Source organism: Hordeum vulgare, chromosome 1H, assembly GCF_904849725.1.
Source record: "Hordeum vulgare subsp. vulgare chromosome 1H, MorexV3_pseudomolecules_assembly, whole genome shotgun sequence".
Classification (NCBI taxonomy): domain Eukaryota; kingdom Viridiplantae; phylum Streptophyta; class Magnoliopsida; order Poales; family Poaceae; genus Hordeum; species Hordeum vulgare.
In genome coordinates, this window is record NC_058518.1 from 458,556,129 (window position 1) to 458,578,808 (window position 22,680).

The 22,680-nt window shown below is 44.0% G+C and overlaps 1 long non-coding RNA gene across 1 annotated transcript; it reads right to left on the reverse strand.

Annotated features, from left to right (window-relative positions):
• Window positions 1-3,792: 3,792 nt before the first annotated feature.
• LOC123414551 lies at window positions 3,793-5,268 on the reverse strand. The gene is made up of 3 exons (XR_006614492.1): window positions 5,136-5,268; window positions 4,854-5,060; window positions 3,793-3,834 (listed from the first exon to the last, which is right to left on the reverse strand). It is a non-coding gene; the product is annotated as an uncharacterized LOC123414551 (long non-coding RNA).
• Window positions 5,269-22,680: the final 17,412 nt, after the last annotated feature.

Sequence of the window (22,680 nt, forward strand, 5' to 3'; positions counted from 1 at the left end):
ACATTCCTCGTCCATGAGCTCAAGTACACACCCCGGTCTGTCTACCGCATTCTCTGCAGTGTGCTAGCGCCAATCAAAGGCCATGATGATGATGAAGATGTCATCGGCCTCATGAAGAATATCCTCTTCAACATCATTCACGGTATCCCCATGAATATCCATGATTTCTTCTTGAGGACTTTGGCTGACATTGCAATGTGCCCATATGATCACAAAATTTATGCACCATGGATCATGAGATTCCTCAGGACAAGGACTGGCATCAACTTCCACGCAGATTTCTAGAACCATGTTGGTTATATGCCTCCTATCCGGGTCAACAAGAAGACTTTTGAGCCCATTGAGGGAAAAGGAAAGTCTGTAATTGATGAAGGAAGCAGGCCTCTTGATGGTCAATTTAAAGAGCCAGATGGATATTCCTCGTGGGACGATATTGAGAGTCGTCCACCAAGCCCAGTTCCTCCTCGCGTGCTAAACACCAGAGAGCTTCTTCTCAGTCTTCATCAGAAGGTGGATCACAACCACAAATGGGTCAAACGCCAGTTTGGTGCCATTGTGAAAACCCTCACTGAGACACAGAACAGTGTGAAGCTTAATCATCACTATCTGCATGAGGTTTTTGATCGCACCTGGGCTACCCTTGCCCATCTGAAGACCCAGACTGAGCTTGAAGAATTGAACTTTGAGCAGGACATTGACTGGTCGTGGCCTCCCAAGAAGAAGTTCAATCCCATTCCAGTGCCAGATCTTGAAGACAGCTCTTTCTCGTCCTTCCGCACCGCCGAATCTGATGAAAACAAGAGGCTGCATCCGTCCTTGGGTGGCGTAAACGGCGACGGAAGGGAGGGGAAGGGGATCGACGAAGAACCCTGTAAGTGCATCTAGTGCCCCTTAGTGATTTTGGTGGTTTGAAGACTTATAGGTTAAGTATCTAATGTGTTTATAAGTGTACACAGGATCTATAAGTCATTGAGGAGTTTGAGATATTTGAAGAATATCGACCCCTAAAAATATATGTCTTCAGTTGAAGAAATTGGTCTGAAGCTGAAGAAATGAATCGCGAAGAATTTGCGATGAAATTGATATTCCTCATGAAGTATTGATATTGAGAAGATCGGTGGTTCCTGAAGAAAATCGTTCTGAAGATATTGAAGCATGAAGATTTACGTTTTCTGTTTTACTTTCTTCGCATTTGATGAATAGGAACACCGTACTGTTAAAGGGGGTCAAAGTAACGCTATGGAATGAATTTCCTCATGATGGTCAACCCAAGCCAAATCCTACCAAAAGCCTCAAGTGAGGAATATGAGTGACATGAGGACTCTCACAGTTGAGGGTCCCGACCGTTTCGATAGCCACGCCAAGTCACTGGTCTTATCCACTCCAACGGTCATATTGTTTAAGGGCATTAATGTCAAATCATGTCGGGATGCTCCCAGGCTATAAATAGCCACCCCTCACAACCACTAGCTGGTTGGCTGCTCCGTTAGAAACTGACACTTGTCATAAGAGCAACCCAAATTCCTTAGAGCTTTCGAGAGTAAATCATCAGTGAGGAAATACACCACCCACCGAAACCACAAACCAAACCTAGTGATTGAGCATCACTGAAGAAGTTGTTCATGTGTGGGACTGAAGCCTTTTACCTTTGAGGACTGTGCATCCTCCAGACGGTTAGGCGTCATGGTCTAGAGCAATCCAGCAGTCAATTGTGGATCGCCGGGTGACCGAGTTTGTGAGGGTTTGGAAGTCTGCCCTGAAGACTTACCACGAGTGTTGGGCGAGGACTGTGTGTCCTTAGCTCGAGGAGAGTACGGTAGGGACTGTGTGTCCCGGGACTGGGTGTCCTTTGGTTTCAATACCAAGCCGCTCCAAACCAGATGTACAACTGTCACAGCAGTTGGAACTGGGTCATCAACAACAGTCTTCACCAAGAATCGGGTTCTAATTCCTCAACTCTTTACTTTCTCTGTATTATGTGTTGATGACTTTCACTGTGACTGTTTGAAGAATTTGCTGAAGACTTTCTCTGAATTTCCTCAACCCCAAATTCTTCACTTGAGTTAATGTCACGCCCAAGATGCGATCCTATCCTCAATTTGGCACGAGGGCCTCGTCAGGGATAGAAGCGCATCTCGTCGTGTCGCAAGAATGGATATCGTTACAAGTACATGTACTGAAAGAAGAGATATATAAAGAGTTGGCTTACACTCGCCACAAGCTACATCAGAGTCACATCAATACATTACATAACCATCAAGAGTAAGAGCAGGGTCCGACTACGGACGAAAACAAACGAGAAAATAAGAACGACGTCTATCCTTGCTATCCCAGGCTGCCGGCCTGGAACCCATCCTAGATCGATGAAGAAGAAGAAGAAGAAGAAGCAGCTCCAAATGAACAATCAACGCGCTCGCGTCGAGTAACCTTTACCTGTACCTGCAACTGGTGTTGTAGTAATCTGTGAGCCACAGGGGACTCAGCAATCTCATTTCCAGAGGTATCAAGACTAGCAAAGCTTAATGGGTGAGGTATGGTTAAGTGGTGAGGTAGCAGCAGCGGCTAAGCATATATTTGGTGGCTAACTTACGAGTACAAGAAATAAGAGGGGGGAAAGATCTACGCATAACGGACGTGAACTACCCATGATCAAATGAATGATCCTGAACACCTACCTACGTCAGACATAACCCCACCGTGTTCTCGATCTGAGAAGGAACTCACGAAAGAGACAGTCACGGTTACGCACACAGTTGGCATATTTTAAATTAAGTTAACTTCAAATTATCTAGAACCAGTGTTAACCAAAGTTTCCACGTTGCCCCATAACCGCGGGCACGGCTTTCCGAAAAGATTTATCCCTGCAGGGGTGCTCCAACTAGTCCATCACAAATTACCACAAGCCACATAGAAATCCTCAATCGCGAAGCTCGCGATCTCGTCGGATTCCCTAGTGGAAAACCTCAACTCTGAGATTACCCAAAGCATCACTGGAATCCCGATGCACAAGATATCTCGTCAAAGGTAAAACTAATCCAGCAAGGCCGCCCGACGTGTCGACGATCCCGATAGGAGTCGCGTACCTCGTTCTCAGGACACGACGGATGAGCTATGGTTACCACGCCAAACGCCGAGTTGCCCCGGGTAGCGTTAATAAGCTGCTCTGTTTTGGACCAACACTCATGAGGAGCACTGGCCCGGGGGTTGATTAAATTATCCTCGGGGCCCGGGAAGTCCCTATGCAATTTTATTAGGTGATTAGGCAAATGTAGTACCAATGTTGGGCCTTGCCAGACCAGCTTTAATCTACAACGAATTATCAAGGGGGTCCCCATAACAACCCCGATCGTGTTAGGAGCGCTCATTTATGGAACATAACACCGGTAGCCGGAAACTAAGGGGGCAAAGGTGGAACAAAACACCAGGCTAGAAAGGCCGAGCCTTCCACCTTTTACCAAGTATATAGGTGCATTAAATTAAATAGCATTAATATGGTGATATGACAAGGAACCCATGTAATCACATGGAAGCAACTGCACCTGCAACTAACAACGCTACACAGGATTAAGCAAGCGGTAACATAGCCAATCAGTGGTTTGCTAGGTTGAGCAGGTTGAAGGTTTCATGGCATTGTTCAGAGGCTGATATTTAACATGTGGTAGGCAACGAGACATAAGCGATAGAATCGAAATAACTAGCATGGAAATGATAGTAATGGTATCTGGGGAAATGATCATCTTGCCTGAGATCCCGCTTGGAAGAAGAATGAATCCGTGAAGCAGACGAACCGACGTAGTCGAACGGGTCCTCACAATCCGACTCGCTTGCGGAACTCTATCGAGACGAAGCAAACCGGAAACACAAATCATCACACGATATTCACCACACGATGCAAGACACATATGATGCATGAACGGTCTAATGCAAGGCATGACAATCACAACAATCAAACACTACACATTAAGTGAAGTTCAATATGCAACGAGTTGCATATTGACGAAACTCCACGTTAGTTATTTAGTTCTATCCCGATTAGGTACCCGGCAATATTAAAAGGTTGTTAAGATGGCAAGGGGGTGAAGCACAAATTAATCTACCTAGCTAGGCATTTTAAATGAGACCGGAAACGACATATAGCATCTCCGAAATGATCCCACGTGTTAAATCTTAATTCTGTCCAGATTTGTCCTCATCACATTTTAGATTTGTTAAACGGCAAAACAAAGTGGTTCACGTGAAACTACACGTCATTCTAGTCCATTTACATATATGGCACATCTCGAACGGAGCTACGATCAAATAGTTATGACCTAAACCATTTTCAACACGTCGAGACGCAAACCGATGCAAAAAGCACACTAAACAGCCTTTAATATGCATGAGAGTTGGAAATTGTTGTTCTACGCAAATTTCTACACATTCTACATACCTACGGTTTTTGCATAAGAGGCGCCATTAAAAAGTTATAAGCATTTTAAAATCAACCATCTATAATCCCTAGCGCCACCAACAACATCAAAAAAATGACAAGGACAAATAATATGAGGCTAGCTGGGATTTGAACCCTGGAACGAGGTGTTGCAAAGAAGAGCGCTGACCAACAGGCTGCCTACATGCTTCCGAGACAACAGGGGATCGATGTCAAGTGAACCTAATACAAAAGCTGATCCTCTCGTGATGGAATAAAAGGGAGTGAAAAAATAGTGCATCAGTGGGGACTTGAACCCACAACCTCTGGCAACGAGGCTGACAATACTAGCCAACTCGGCTAGCTGTGTGCTAACGTTTAAAATCAGAGCCAACACTTAATAACCTCTATATGCCCGACGGATCTGGGGACAGAAACAACAAACCTTCAGATACAGGTCTCACAGGGGGAAAAGTAGAGATCGACAGGGCCGAGATCCTGCGATCTGGAGCGGACCAGCGGCGAAAAGGGGGGTTGGCGGCGCCAGATCCGGAGGTTGGGGATCCATTCCTGCCTCCAGGAACTCGATTCGGAGTTGGGACAACCGGATCATGAGCTGCGGGCTCCCGTTCATGGCGAGGTGGTGCTGCTCCTGTTGGACACACAGAGAGAGATGGGGTGAGAGAGGGAAGAGGGAAGGAAGAAGGAGCAGGGCCAGCGGGTTGACCCAAGTGGTCGACTGCGGGGGGCTTCGTGCTGCTGCTGCTTGGGGAGCCACAGGGGACTCATCCATGGTGTTGCAGAAGTCTGAGAATACAACAAGAGAAGAGAGAATTCAGAGAGAGGGAAAATAGCAGAAGGGGAGAAGAAAGAGAGAGAGAGAACAGGGGCAGAAGAAAGGAGAGGGGAACGAGATCCTACCTGTGGGAGGTAGCCGGCGGCGGCCGGAGCTCCTCGCGGTGGTGGGCGTTGCTGCAGATGCCCGTAGGCGCACGCACCAGAGGGAGCCAACGGGAGCAGAGGACGGTGGTCTGGACGAGGCTGGCCAAGGGGTTGCGCTCGAGGGCGACCTCCTGCTCGAGCCAGGAGCGCAGAGGGAGGCGCGGGGCTGCTCGGGCTGCGGGCGGGGCGCAACATGGTGGGGCGAGCGAGCGGAGGAGCTGCGGTTCGGGCGAGGCGCGACCATGATTCTCGGGGCCGGCAGATCGAGGGAAGAATCGAGGGAGCGATGCTGACTGGAGGAAAGATGTGGGATGATCCCGAGGGAATTTTCAGTGGGTGGCGGCGGCTGAATCGGGATTGGGGAGTGGATTGAGGTAGAGGCTATGGTTAGGTCTAGGTTTACTACATATAGCACTTGGTCGGTCTAATAGGCATTTGGACCCTTCGATTAAATCGGACGGTCAAAATGACTAGGTTAGGGAGTCCAATGAACAAACCGATGACGATTTGCAGTAAAACGGGGTTGATTCGGATCCAACGGTCACGAGCACCCGGGTTCGGGTTTCGGGAGGTTTCCGGACTAGGTTGCGTGTAGGGTCGGTGCACTGTGCAGAGGGGCTAGGCGGAGATGAGAGGGAAAACGGGCAGCCCGGCAACGAGATTTAAAATACCGGAAAACGTCCGACGGTAGACCGAATACGGTGCCGCTACGGTCGACCGTTCGGGTACCAGACGGACTCCGATCGCGACGAAATTCGACAGGCGGCCTAGCTATATTAAAATAACACCGCACCACAAATCTCAACCTAATCAGAGAAAGTTTTCAACACACTTTTAAAAACAGGGTTTCGACGGTGCCCGCGTGCGTGTGCGGTCGAACTCGGAACGAACAACGACGAGAACGGCAACTAACGACGGACGCAAGTTTTGAAAACGGGCGGCAACGGAGACACCGATGCAATGCTGATGATGCGCATGATGCGATGATGATGCGACAAATAAAACTAATCACACGACGGAAACGGAAATAAAAGGGGGAATCTTCTGGGCGTCGGTCTCGGGCTGTCACAGTTAATCATCATCTATATTCTGCATGCCTGCTTACTGTGCAATCTGTTTTCATATTCTTCACTCTGTAATACTGCTATCGTGAAAGTTTGCACGTCTCATCCGTAACCGTTTCCGCTGTAAGTTAGTCATCAGTGAGGAATTTCCTCAAAAGGAATTTCCTCAGTGATGAAATTCTAAAAATCTCCTATTCACCCCCCCTCTAGTCGATATAACGCACTTGCAAACCCTAACCCGATTACAACAAGGTATCTCCCGCTCTCTATTTGATTTGATTCCTATTCCTATACTAGTAGTCGCCTTGATGCAATGACGGATTCGAAACTCCATCAATCGCGTATATATATTGCATCTCTCATATATAGTAGATCTAATAATATACCAGTAATAATTCACCGTTCGGCGAGCGAGGATCGAAGAAATCAAGCGAGCCAATCGATGGCCACGGCGATTCGACACGCGGCGAGGACTCACCGGCGATCGCAGGCTGCCGACCGCCGGCTGTTCCACACAAAGTTGCTGGTGCGTTGCTAATTCCATCTTGATTCTTCCAACTATGTGTTGTGGTCAAGATTTGTTTTTCGGGCACTTCTAGGCGCCGGGGCCGGCGCCGGCGCGCCGGCTAAAATTTGGGTCGGTCGCTCCCTAGCCGCCCGATATGAGTCACCCTCGCCAAATTTGGGCCAGTCACCCTAGCCGGCTTTTATCATCTATGGTTGTAGCTTTTACCGTCGCTAGTGGTAGCTTCCATGGTGACCGGTTGCACCACCGGTCGTCCCCGACGACGTACATGCTCTGGAGGTAAGCGGTGCAAGGATAATGACAACGGGTGGTGTACGTCCGCTCGTTGCCGGCAGCCTGGCTGGTATTGTTTGCTGCAGAGAGTATGGGTATCACGATTGGTGGCATGCCTTGGTAGCATGGAGCACGGATACAAGCTTGCCATGGCGGAGCTATGGGGGCGGGGGGCGGCTTGTCGGTGCATAGCCAAGGGGAGGGTGTCATTGTCAGGCTCAGCACAAGTGCACGAAGGTAGCAGTTACTGGATTCAGTTATCCAACGGTGCAGAAACACTTCCTCGCTTACCGCTTCATCGTGGGCCGTCGAATACTTAATGTAGTAATTCCTTTGTCGCACTGTAGCGTTTCCTTTCCTTTTTCAGTAAAACCCTTTAGCCTATAAGAGCTGCCGGGATGTGGCTAGCTGGGTATGTTGATTATTTCCTCCTTGTCTGAGAACAAGAATATACGCGGAATATACGCTAGCTCGGGAGAACTTTCCCCTTTCCTCACAAATATATCTTCATAGTTCATCCGGTCGTGACAAATTGGTATCAGATGCTGTCGATCCTCGGCCGCAAGTGATGGAGTGACAGAATTCTTTCCCGATCCATGATTCCCACCCTTTTCCCACCCTTGTTGAGGACGATCGGCAGAATTGTAGCGGCGTAGGCGGCGGTGTTCGAGCTTAATCAACTTCTGGTGGCGTGGGTGGCGGTGTATAGTTCGGGCATAGATCAGTCGGGCAGGAGTGGTTGATCGAACACACTATTTGATCGGTAAAACCCCATGTCCTTGCGCTGATTTGTATGCTTCTGGAGGCGTGGATCTAGGCGGCGGCAGGATCTGAGTTTGCCGGAAGGGTTGCTGATTATTCAATGGTAAAATTCCTAACCTGTAACTTAGATCGAGGCGATGGGACGCAAAGCAGCTTTAGATGAAGCTGATGTGCAAGAGATTCTGTCCCTAAGGGATGAATTCGGTGTTCTGCAAAAGGATAATGCAAGCCTGCGCAGTGATGTGTCCAAGTTGCAGGCAGACATGCACTCCATCGATTCCAAGCAAAGTGACATCTCCGCACATGTAGGCAGTATTGAAAAAGCGGTGTTAGATTTGAGTAAACAGCTGTCAGCTATCAGTCAGTCCCTGCAAACTTTGATTCCACCTGCGGGACAGATTCGAGGAGTCACTAATCTGGCCAGTTCTAGTCAGACAGTTCGTTCCCCTACTCTGTATCAGGAAGAGATACAAGAGCAACAGTTGAGAAAAGAGTTTTTGAGGAAACAGTTGGAGCTAGAAAAATAAAAAACAAAACAGCTGGAAGAAATTCAGACACAACATCTCCCACCTCTTAAGGTACATAGGCAATCCTTTCCTCCTGGTTATGACAATCAACAAAGGACAGATCATTTGAGTGCTGTGGGAACACCTGCCACAGCAAGAGAGGGTGGTCACACTCCTGTTTTCAACAAATATTACCAAACCAACGGAGACAGACAGATGTGGCAGGGCTATTCTAGAGCCTATGAGCAAGAAATGCAAGCTCAGTTCATGAAATCTATGACAAAAGGCCGAAAACTGGATTTCCCTAGATTTGAGGGAGCAGACCCAGTGGGGTGGATCAGGCAGTGTAACAAGTATTTTCAGATGTCAGCAGCTCCTGAAGAATACAAAGTTTCTCTAGCTCAACTATATGTTATTGGTGAAGCTGATACATGGCTAAGGAGATCTGGTATCCTCAAGAAACAACTGACCTGGAAACAATTCTGTGCTAAACTGATAAAGAGATTCTCTGAACAAGGTTCTTATGATCTAACAGAGAAGTTTAATTCTGCAAAACAGGGGAATAGCACTGTATCTGAATATACCAAGGTGTTTGAAGATTTAATGGCTGATATCCAAGAGGAAAATCCTGAGCTGAATGAATTATGGTTTGTGAGATGCTATGTGTATGGTCTCAGAGAAGGGATCAAGTTTCAAATCAGACCACTAAGACCACAATCCCTCACTGATGCTTACTGGCTGGCCAAGGATGTGGAACCTTGTCACCCTCCTCTTCCTAGTTTCACTAAGAGAACTGGAGTAGCATATTCCAACTTCTATCAAAAACCTAACAGCAGCAATGTGGCACAAAAAATTTCTACTGTGTCAACTCCTTCTGGATCACAAACCCTAACTAAGCAACCTGAAACTTATCAAAAGATCAGGAAGGTGGGAGAGTGTTGGAGATGTGGAGATAAGTGGATGCATGGACATAAGTGCAAATTAGTACCTAATGTACACTTGATGCAACCAGAAACAGAAGAGCAAGTGCCACAAGAAATGGATGAGGTGCAAAATCAAGAGCCACCTAAAACCTTCTCTGAAGGAGAACAAGCTATGTTTATCTCTGCTTTTGCTATGGGTCATCAGATGACTGTACCTACCCCTACTGTGGTGATTTACATCAATGGGAAAAGAGCTGTTGCATTACTTGACTCTCGTAGCACCTCTTCTTTCCTCAACCAAGAATTTGCAGTCAAGGCTAACTGTCAGTTATTACCAGTTAAACCAAGGACTATATCTGTAGCTGGAGGAGGAACATTGATCTCTAATGCAGTATCACCAAAGTGTGAGTTTGAGTTGGGCAAACTTAAACTTCAACACAATTTTAGAATTATATCACTTCCTAGTCATGATGCTATCCTAGTATATGATTGGTTTACAGCTGTGAGTCCTGTTTCTTTTGATATACCCAAGCAGCAGTTCAGTTTTACTGTGCAAGAACAACAAACTGTTACTACAGCCATGTTTACAAATGCTGCAAATGTTAAGGAAGTTAAATCTGAGAAAATGAACAAGCTGTTGGACAAAGGAGTGGAAGTGTTTTTGCTGCAAATCCAGAATATCATGATGAATGCACCAGAGGGATGCAAAACTCCACCACAAGTGCAAAAGTTGTTGCTGGAGTATGCTGACTTGTTTGAATAACCTAAAACACTTCCACCTAATAGAACACTGGATCATACTATCCCTCTAGTTCCTGGGGCTACTCCTCCTCAGTGCAGGCCTTATAGAGTGCCACAACACCAGAAGCAAGAAATGGAAGAACAAATTAAGAAGTTATTAGCTGCTCACTTTATCAGGCATAGCCAGAGTCCTTATGCAGCTCCTGTTATTCTAGTTAAGAAAAAGGATGGATCTATGAGACTCTGTACTGATTTCAGAAGACTCCCTGCATTAACAGTTAAAAACAAATTCCCTATACCTGTGATAGAGGATTTGTTAGATGAGTTACATGGAGCTGCCTACTTCTCTAAGCTGGACCTAAGATCTGGTTATCATCAAATCAGAATGAATCCTGAAGATATACACAAAACTGCATTCAGGACCTTTTTGGGTCATTTTGAATATTTGGTGATGCCTTTTGGATTATCAAATGCTCCACGCACATTCCAAGAACTGATGAACACCATATTTGCTCCATACTTGAGGAAATTTGTGTTAGTCTTTTTTGATGACATTTTGATATTCAGCAAAAATCTCAAGTAACACTTGAAACATATAAAGATTGTGTTGGAAACACTAAAGGAACATAGCTTGTTTGCCAAACTAACTAAATGTGTTTTTGCTGCTAAACAAGTGGAATACCTGGGCCATATCATCTCTGCTGAGGGAGTAGCTACTGATCCAAAGAAAATATCTGTTATTGCTGAATGGCTTGTACCTGATACAGTCACTAAGCTCAGAAGTTTCTTGGGACTGGCTGGGTATTACATGAGATTCATAAAAGGATATGGATTAATATGTAGACCCCTGCATGATGTTCTCAAAAAGGGCAACTTCTCCTGGCAATCGGCACAAAATGCAGCTTTCAAACAATTGCAGCAAGCATTGATCTCTGCCCCAGTATTAGCACTGCCTGATTTCTCTCAACCTTTTGTATTGGAGACTGATGCTTCTAGCAAAGGTATTGGAGCCGTGTTAATGCAACAAGGCAGACCCATTTCCTATTACAGTTCTGCATTATGCCCTAGAAATGTTGCACTATCCACCTATGAAAAAGAGGCTTTAGCTATTCTGGAAGCTTTGAAAAGATGGAGACACTACCTATTGGGGAATACTCTTACTATCAAAACTGATCAGCAGTCCTTAAAGTTCATCATTGATCAAAAGCTGACTGAGGGAATCAAACACAAACTGATGATGAAGTTGTTAGAGTTCAATTTCACCATTCAGTACAAGAAGGGAGTGTACAACAAAGTAGTTGATGCTCTGTCCAGAGTACTCCCTGGATGTATGACTATTTCTGCAGCAACTCCAATATGGGCTGAGGAATTGTTGGAAAGCTATCAAAAAGATGAGGACAGTAAAAAAAACTGTTGGAAAAACTACTCTTACAACCTGATCATAAAGATGGAGAATATTCTCTCATTCAGGTATCATCAGATATAAAGGGAAAATATTCATTGGGAATATTCCACCCTTAAGAAGCAAACTGTTGGTTGCATTACATAGCTCCCCTGTAGGAGGACACTCTGGAAACAGGGCAACTTACCAGAGAGTGAAATCAATCTTGTACTGGCCTGGACTTAAAAAAGCAATGGAAGAATTTGTTGCTGCATGTCCTATATGTCAAAGAGCAAAGCATGAGAACTGCCTCCAACCAGGATTACTTGATCCTTTACCCGTGGCAGACTTGGCTTGGCAACACATATCTATGGATTTTGTGGAAGGGTTACCAATATCAAAAGGTTATGATGTGATCATGGTAGTGGTGGACAGATTTACAAAATATGCTCGCTTCATTCCACTTTCACACCCTTATACAGTTCTTAGTGTAGCTCAAGCATTTGTGGATCAGATTATTAGGTTACATGGCCCACCTAAACTGATTATATCTGATAAAGATAGGATCTTCACAAGCAAGTTATGGAAGGACATATTTGCTGCCTTGAAAGTGGAGCTGAGATATAGCACTGCTTATCATCCTCAAACAGATGGACAAACAGAAAGAATTAATCAGTGTTTGGAAACATATTTGAGGTGTATGTCTACTACTGCTCCTAGCAAATGGGCTTCTTGGTTAGCATTAGCTGAATTTTGGTACAATTCCACCTATCATACAAGTCTCAAAATGCCACCATTCCAAGCCTTGTATGGCTATCCTCCTCCTCTCATTAGTGAGCTGGCTATTCCTGGTCCTGAAGAGGGTGAGGCACTAGATTTTCTGACAGCCAAACAACACATGTTGGATCAACTGAAAAATAATCTGGTGCTAGCTCAAAACAGAATGAAGAAGTATGCTGACATGAAAAGAGTGGAGAGATCATTTGAAGTGGGAGATATGGTGTATCTTAAGATGGCTCCTTACAGGTTGGCAGCTTTTGGGTTCAGAGGAGCACTTAAACTACAATACAAGTTTTATGGCCCTTTCCTGGTCATACAAAAGGTGGGCAAGTCAGCTTACAAACTGCAGTTCCCTGATCATGTCAAGATTCACCCTGTTTTTCATGTGAGTCAACTCAAGAAACATGTGGGTCCGTAGTCCATTCCTAGTCCAAATCTCCCTATGGTCAATCAGGATGGTACTATCAAGACAGGGCCTGCTGGTGTTCTTCAGGTGAGACAGATCCCACGGCAGAACTTGCCCGTCGTGCAGTGGTTAATTCAGTGGGAGAACATGTCACCAGAAGAAGCAACTTGGGAGGATGCAGATTTTATCAAATATACCTTTCCTGAATTTTCAAAGCAACAACACTACAGTGGAGGCAAGATGCTACAACACCGTGAGGACACATTGTGTTCAAGACAGGGGCAATGTCAGGCTCAGCACAAGTGCGGGAAGGTAGCATTTACTGGATTCAGTTATCCAACGGTGGAGAAACACTTCCTCGCTTACCGCTTCGTCGTGGGCCGTCGGATACTTATTGTAATAATTCCTTTGTCGCGCTGTAGCATTTCCTTTCCTTTTTCAGTAAAACCCTTTAGCCTATAAGAGCTGCCGGGATGTGGCTAGCTGGGTATGTTGATTATTTCCTCCTTGTGTGAGAACAAGAATATACGTGGAATATACGCTAGCTCGGGAGAACTTTTCCCTTTCCTCACAAATATATCTTCATAGTTCATCCGGTCCTGACAGTCATTCCGTGGCGGCGGCGGCTCGCCGGTGTGGAGTCAGGGGAGGGAGGGACCGGTTTGCGCGGCGGCTGGTTTCATCGGATTCTCGATCTGAAGTCGCGAGGACGAGAGAGAGAGAGAAGCGAGACGCTGTCTCCGTCGCACGATGAGATTGGATCGCATGATTCGGGTGTGACCGGCGGAATGTTGGGCTGGCGCGCCGTTGTTAAACGTTTACCTTGTTTTTTTTTGTTTGGTCGTCTATATACTCCCTCCGCCCCAATATAAGTGTCTCTAAAGGGAGTACTTAGCCAAGGCCCAGCCGTTTATTTTATTTAGTACCGGATACAGTACATTGTTATTTGTTGCCATCAATGTAAACTGTGTCGAAATTCAGTTCCCCCACCCCCGCCCCACACACACCAAAGAAAGGAATAAGAATTCTGTTGCTTGTAATAATACAAAACTGATGTTGTTTGTACCATTTACCTTGCATACCCTGCTGCAGAGACGCCTCACGGGTGATGAGAAAAAGGTTGCTGCCACTGAGTTGGCTCATATTCAAGTCAAGAAAGACGAGCTCTACGATCTGATTGCTGGGTGGGAAGCAAGGTACATTCTCCATGGCAGCTCAGGCCTGAAAAATGTCCAGCTGCTCAGGCATCTTTCTGTACAAGTTGAACCTAAACACGGCGACCCCCGCTGGTAAGATCTCAAGCATTCCCCCGCAGACAATGTATCCGTCTTCGTATACTCTGCTGCTGTTTTTGCGTTCTCTGTATAACTATTAATATCATTGTTACCATCTCACTTGTAGGCGCTGGTATCGGCGATGGGCATTCATTCATGACTGCTTGGAAGTTGGGGGGTGCCTTCTTATTGGCAAAACTGTTGCAGGTTCTTTGATTTATTTGTACCAAGAGAAGCATCAAGGAAAATAAGATGGCCGCGGAGGGATCAACCAGCTTGCATGCTGTGAAGAAGTCAATTAATCTCTGCTTTTACCAAGAACCAAACTAAGACGGATATCGTAGCACCTACTAGCTAGCTTCTAATCATGCTATATCATAAGAATGTTTAAATGTGAAGAATCTACTATTTTGTATGTCCTGTTCAAAAGATTAAATGTGCCAGTATTATCTATTGCCGATCAGTCTGTCTTCGCTTTGTTCATAATAGTGTTTGCATTGTCGATTTTGCTTTGATCCTCTGTGGTCTTGCTCTGGCTCTATGTGTATGGCTTGTTGATATTATGATTTTTTTCATGGCGGGATTTTAATGTCTACTTCCTCCGTTCCTAAATATAAGTCTTTTTAGAGTTGCACTACGGACTACATATAGATGTGTAGATTCATCTATTTTGCTCCGAATGTAGTCCATAATGGAATCTCTACGAAGACTTATATTTAAAAACGGAGGGAGTACATGACAACTGATGGTGGTTTCTTCAGCACTTCTCTTGAAACTTATTGGCCAACATGTACAAAACAATCTAAATTGATAAACAGTTATTATTACTAGAACAACAAGGCAAAAGCCTCCGCCTCCTATCCATAAAGTATGTATATCTGCGCACCTGGATTTCTAAATAAATACTCAAAACTCTTGATCCTTATACAAAACAAGTGTATCTCCAAGGTTTACAAGTGGTCAGTGTTCATCAAAAAGAGGTTTCCAAGTGGTCAGTATTTCCATCAATCAAAAAGATAAGAATTTGTAGCGGGTACTGTGCATAATGAGTTGGTGCACATTCACATTTTCCGATGACGTGCTCTGTCCATTGCCCACAAAAATAATAACATGAACCCGCTAATAGTCGGACAAAGATGAGCCTGAAGATACTTGATTGGGTTCCAATCAAATTCAAGCCCAGACCACCCACTGCAAGGGAAAAGGATCTGAACTGAACCAACCAAATGCTTTAACACCATCTCAAACAAGTACTTACCTTCGATGGTTGAATCTGAACTGAAAAGATTCTCGTATGGGACTGAAACAGCAGGCCCTTGTCGACAATCTCAAGAGAAGTCCAAGGAAAAACGTTGGGAATACAACAAGGATGAAACAAAAACAGAAGCTAAGATAGAGAAAGGCATAACAGATAACAATGTTAGTAGTACTCCCTCTGTAAACTAATATAAGAGTGTTTAGGTTACTAAAATAGTGTTCTAAATGCTCTTATATTCGTTTACGGAGGAAGTACATCAAAAGAACTGGAGCAGTCAATTGCTAGAGAAGCAACAAAGCTCCTTTTTTTCAAATGAAAGCCCCCCTCTCCCCAACTTTTATTTATTAAAAGCCAAGGCAAAGCATGACCAAACTGTTTAACAGCTCTCGGTGACAACCAAAGTAGCTGCCACAGAAGGAAGCACTGTGGCTCAAAAAGAGGAGGTTTGTGGCATTGAAGGAGTACGGGTGTGCAGGAATGCGCCATCGGTTTCACATTTACTATTTGCCGATGACTCCCTTATCCTTATTAAAGCAGACTTAGTTAATGCAACCTCATTGAGACAGGTGCTTGATGAATATTGTGCCAGTTCGGGACAAATGATAAGTGAAGGGAAAAGTAGCATTTTCTTCAGTCCTAATGTTGAAGTGGAAGTGAAAGCTCAGGTCTGCGCAGAACTGAACATCTTGATTGAAGCCATCTCTGATAGATATCTTGGGCTCCCCTCCATGATTGGCCTCGATAAAAGTGAAAGTTTCAAATATTTAGTGGAAAGAATCATCAACAGATTGAAAGGATGGAAAGAGAAGTTGCGGTCCATGGGAGGAAAAGAAATACTTTTGAAAGCCATAATACAGTCAATTCCTGTTTTTGCTATGGCTGTTTTCAAAATCCCCAAAAAAACTTTGTAAATAAATAATTGACGCAATGGCAAGTTTTTGGTGGGGAGACACCGAGGAAAAAAAAGATGTGTTGGTTTGCATGGTGGCGTAGGTGTTTGCCAAAGAAGAAAGGGGTATGGGATTTAGGGATCTCCACGCTTTTAATCTAGTGATGCTAGCAAAACAAAGTTGGAGGCTAATTACACATCCAGAAACCTTGTGTGCAAGGGTTCTCCGGGCAAAATATTATCCAAATAGGAATTTACTAAGTGATGGGCCAAAGAAGGGGTCCACCTTTGCTTGGCAGTGTATGTGTCAGGATTACAAACTTTCAAGAGAGGCCATATTTGGCGGGTTGGAACGGGATCAAAGATTAATACCTGGAATGATTGTTGGGTACCGGGAAGCCCTAAGAGGAAAATTATAACAAGAAGGGGCAACATCCTACTTGATTAAGTGGAGGATCTGATTGACCCGGTGACCGAAAGATGGGGTGAGAGTTTGATCACGAACCTTTTCCTTGTGATTGATGCAGAAAGAATACTAAGAATTCCCCTGTCTGAACATCTCATGGAGGACTTTGTAGCCTGGAATGCCACAAGGCCCTACACTTTCACAGTCCGCTCTGCATATTATGTCAAGTGGGAGCATCATTTCGGGCCTAGGTTTAAGAGGGAAGCACCGGAAGGCTCAATGATCAACCAAGTATGGGAAAGGCTATGGAACCTGAATGCTCAAGTAACATCAAAAAAATTGTATGGCGAGCACTGCATGGGATTATCCCAGGAATGTGTATATTGAGAAATAGGCATATTAAAGTTCATCCACAATGCCCTGATTGAGTGATTGTCGTGACAGACCAGAGGATGTCAAGCACCTTATTTTCACTTGTCGAAGAGCGAAACAAGTGTGGATCTCTCTGGGTCTTGAAGATGTGATCAAGGAAGCACTATGTTCTGATCGTTCAGGTTCACTTGTTCTGGAGGAAATTCTTCGTAGTCCATCAAGGAAATCACCAGTGCTTGGTCACATGGGCTTGCAAGAAACTGTTGCAGTTGGAGCTTGGTACATATGGTGGGAACGAAGGGAAGCAGTCAAGGGGGAGAAGATCAAGCCACGGCGCAGTTCTTCGTTTGCGGTACAATCTATTAATGCAAACCATGCTCTAAGAATTCTAGAAATGGTTAAAAGTGTTATTGGCAAGGGCCACCACCAGGATCCTATAAGCTGAACATTGATGCTTGTTTCTTTGACAATGGTACTGGTGCAGTGGCAGCGATGCTTAGGAATTCTCGGGGTGAAGCTATGGCTGGCATCTCCAAACTGGTTGATCAAGTTATCAATGCTCAATCTGCTGAAACATTGGCTTTGCTTCAAGGACTTCGGATGGTCTCCAGAATTGGATGTTTTTTCGAAAAGGAGGCTTAGCCCCGGCCTCTGCATCGAGTGATGCATACAGCCATATATAAAAGAGAGCCAAAATCCGGCATAGTACAAGTCAAAGTACAGCCATAAGGCGGTAAAACCAAAAGATACAAGGCGAGAAATACGCCCAAACCGGTGGAGACGTAAAGATCTAGATGACTATACACCTATTCTATTAATATGACGCCATGTAAACCGGTTGAAGATACCCTGTGTTACCATCTCCCATCGGATACACCGAGTATCCAAATGCTCCCTGGCTGGCACAGGAGCGAGTAATGACCACGTGCGGATCAGTGCGGTAGCCCTGAAGATAACCTACAGAAAGTGAATATTGCGTAATCTGTTAAAAACTAATCATTTCTGCTATTCCAAAGAGCCCACAAAAGAGCACAGGTTCCAATACGAATAAGTTTAGCAATTTGAACATGCACTCCCGTTAACCACGTCCCAAATAACGAGTTAATACTATTAGGAGGAGTGATGTTAAAAGCAATGTGAAGCGAGAGCCAAACCAGTTTAGCCATAGGACAATCAAGAAAGAGGTGTTGTATATTTTCTTCCTTCGGACAAAAGCTGCATCTAAGATTACCATTCCAATTTCGCTTGGCAAGATTATCCTTCGTAAGAATAACTTCTTTGTGAACAAACCACATAAAGATCTTAATTCTCAGCGGAACTTTGATCTTCCAGATATGCCTTGATTTAGGAATAGGTGATGACTCTATGAGATCTACATACATAGATTTAACCATAAAAACTCCATTGGAGGTTAACTTCCAATGAATACGATCAGGTCTGTCCGAGAGGTTAACCTCCATTAACCTTCGGACAAGATGCAACCAGTTAGCCCATCTATCACCTGCTAAGGAACGACGGAATTGAATATTTAGAGGTATCTCACGCAATATTGCGGCAACGGATGCTTGTCGACGTTGAGCAATATGGTACATAGTTCTATTGAAGAAAGAAGTTTTTACCCGCATCAAACCCTTCCAGAAGGGTGAATCAGTAGGTTTAGCTGTGACCTGCGATAAGGTTTTAGACTGTAAGTACTTATTCGGCAGAATCTGTACCCACATCCCTTCGGTTTCCTTAGATAATCGAAACAATCACTTGCTAAGTAGACATCTATTTTTGGTTTCTAAATTTTCAATTCCTAAACCTCCTTGATCTTTCGGCCTACAAATAATATCCCATTTAGTAAGCCTATATTTAGTCCGACTCTCATCACTCTGCCAGAAGAAACGGGATCGATAAAAATCCAATCTTTTTCGTACCCCTACAGGTACTTCAAAAAAGATAAGAGGAACATAGGCATACTTGCTAAAACTGAATTAACAAGAACTAGCCTTCCTCCATAAGATAATAACTTGCCCTTCCAGCAACTTAATTTCTTTTCGAATTGTTCCTCTATGCATCTCCATTCCTTGTTTGATAATTTCCGATGATGAATGGGAATACCTAAATACGTAAAAGGAAGCTTCCCAGTTGCACATCCAGACAATTGATTGTAAGTGCCTTGTTGGTTTTTGGCTTCACCAAAACAAAACAATTCACTCTTATTAAAATTATTTTTCAGCCCAAATAGCTGCTCAAAAAGGCAAAGGATGAGTTTCAAATTCCTAGCCTTGTTCAGATCATGTTCCATAAAGAGAATAGTATCATCAGCATATTGTAAAATGGAGACCCCACCATCTACCAGATGTGGAATAAGTCCCCCTACTAGATCCTTCTCGGTGGCTCGCTTAATCATAAGTGCCAACATATCAGCAACAATATTAAATAAGATGGGTGACATCGGATCTCCTTGCCTGAGACCCTTGAGTGTCTGGAAAAAGTGACCTAAGTCATCATTGACCTTAACCCTGACACTTCCTCGCTTAGTAAAGCAGTCGACATGCTTTCGCCAAAGCTCGTCAAAACCCTTCATACGCAGTGTTTGTTGCAAGAAATACCATTTAACTTTATCATATGCCTTCTCAAAATCCACTTTGAAAATAACCCCATTCAGTTTCTTCGAGTGGATTTCATGCAAAGTCTCATGCAAGACAACTACTCCCTCCAGAATATTTCGGCCAGGCATAAAGGCAGTTTGTGAAGACTGCACGACAGAATGTGCCATCTTAGTTAGCCTGTCAGTTCCCACCTTTGTAAAAATTTTAAAGCTAACATTCAGCAAACAAATTGGACGAAACTGCTCAATGCGGGTTGCACCTTCTTTTTTTGGTAATAACGTAATTGTACCAAAATTCAGATGGAAGAGTTATAAGCGACCCGCAAACAGATCATCAAACATTGCTATAAGATCATCCTTAATAATATGCCAACATTTTTTGTAGAACTCCGCTGGGAACCCATCTGGTCCAGGAGCTTTACCGCTCTTCATTCCCCCAATCGCCTCAAGCACCTCTTTCTCAGTGAAGGGTGCGGATAATAACTCGTTGTCAGCCTGTCCAACTTGAGGAATATCCGTCACCTGCTGCTCATCCATTGTAACAAAACTAAGATCGGGAGCCCCAAACAGACTCTTATAACTTGTTGAGGCTTGCATCGGCAGAAGAGATGTTTTTGGACCTAGTGCTGCTACTTTGGCGGATTGTTTCCACATAGCACATGGGATTACGTCTATTTAGTTTAGACATTGTCCGAGGAAAGAAAATGGGCTGGCACACTTCCGAGGTAGATTTTCTTATGATGCACATCGTTGTTATGAATGGGTTGAGGACCGTCTGGATTTCTTACTTTCGTATGTAATCCATGATGTAACTCTACCACCAGTTAAATAAAGTGGCACTAGCCTTTCCTTAAAAAAAAGTAGCTGCCACGGAACAAAACCAAAGGGTCCAAAATTCTAAACATAAACATAAGAATATGCTCAACATTAACTCATTAACATATACAACATGCATCTCCTGCACGTATGTGCCATATCAAAATATAGCACTTCCCTAGTAATGTAAACTATTTAAATTACAAGAAGACAATCCATATGGCATCTTGAATAAGAACAAAAACATTGCAAAAATTTACTTGACTAATCAAAGAAATAGCAACATACGCTTGAAGGACACAAACATTCAAGTAAAACTGTAGCAATTTATTCCCTGTAAAACCGTCAAATTTTAGTCCAGAATACTAAAACTTGGATGTCCTGCGTTTTGCACTTCAGAAACAGGTAATTAGACACAATCAGGTTAGCCAGGTCCATGGATTTCATAAGCTTAAGAACAACGCGGTTCCACGAGGTTGCTAAATTTTATTGGCCTAATTTTGGTCATACACCAAGTTCTAAAATTTGATTGTGTAGCCCTCCAGAACTACAGTTTAATTGATCTGAGGTCCTTCCGAGAAAAAAAAACTAGATAGCGGCCATCGGTATTGAACATGGGAAGAATTATACAATAAATTGCCATTGTAAGATGGACAAAGTTGGATATTACTATGAACCACATACTACCTGCAGTTCCGATGTTATTTGCTTATATCAACATTATACAATAAATTGCATTTGTAAGATATCTATTCTGAATTTTATTTGCTTATATCTATTCTGAATTTTATTTGCTTATATACACGACCACAATTCTATTTTATTTGCTTATATCTATTCTGAATTTTCCTTGTAATGTTGATACAAGAATTTGCATCTTCTGAGTGAAGCAAATAAAATAGAATGGAACCCATTTGCAGTTCCGATGTAAGAGATATATTTGGTGTACATATATTTGGTAGTCTAGGATTTGTAATCTGTCTTCTACCTTATCTCTAGGAGAAGCTTATTAGCCTCCAAGTCTATACTCCTATATATATTGTAAATATGCCCTAAAGGCAATAATAAAGTGATTATTATTATATTTCCTTATTCATAATAATCATTTATTATCCATGCTATAATTTTATTGATTGGAAACTGAAATACATGTGTGGGTACATAGACAACAAAGTGTCCCGAGTATGCCTCTACTAGACTAGCTCGTTGATCAAAGATGGCTAAGGTTTCCTAGCCATAGACATGAGTTGTCATTTGATAACGGGATCACTTCGTTGGGAGAATGATGTGATGGACAAGACCCAAACCTTAAGCATAGCGTATGATCATATCTAGTTTACTACTATTGCTTTCTGCATGTCAATGTATCTGTTCCTATGACCATGAGATCATGCAACTCACTGATACCGGATGAATGCCTTGTGTGTATCAAACGTCGCAACATAAATGGGTGACTATAAAGATGCTCTACATGTATCTCTGAGGGTGTTTGTGGAGTTGTCATGGATCAAGACTGGGATTTATCACTCCGTGTTACAGAGAGGTATCTCGGGGCCCACTCGATAATACAACATCAGGTAAGCTTGCAAGCAATGTGGCTAAGGAGTTAGTCACGGGATCTTGTATTATGGAACGAGTAAAGAGACTTGCCGGTAACGATATTGAACTAGGTATGGATATACCGACGATCGAATCTCGGGCAAGTAACATACATATGGATAAAAGGAACTGCATATGGGATTAGCTCAATCCTTGACATCGTTGGTCGACCGATATAGATCTTCGCAGAATATGTGGGAACGAATATGGGCATCCAGGTCCCGCTATTGGTTATTGACCGTAGAGGTCTCTCGGTCATGTTTACATAGTTCTCGAACCCGCACGGTCTGCACTAATGTTCGGTGACGATATAGATATAGTTGAGTTATTATGTTGGTGACTGAAGGTTGTTTGGAGTCCTGGATGAGATCCCGGACATGAGGAGGAGCTTTGGAATGGTCCGGAGGTAAAGATTGATATATGGAAAGTTTCGTTTTAATAACCGAAAAAGTTTTGGGCGTCACCAATATTTTATCGGGGGTGTTGAAAGTGTTCCGGGATCCACCCACCTTGCGGGGGGGGGGGGGGGGCATGGGCTGAGAGAGGTGTGCAACAACCCCTGGCGGGCTGAGCACCCCTCCCAACTAGGCCCATGCGTCCGAAGGGGTAGATGGAGGCAAACCCTAGGGGGCGGCCACCCTTGGCCGCCACCCCTCCTCTTGGGCGCAGCCCTAGGGCTGGCCGACCCCATCCCTTCCTCCTATATATATATATGAGAGGAGAGAGAGGGCAGTCGCATCATAAGCCACAGTGCAGCT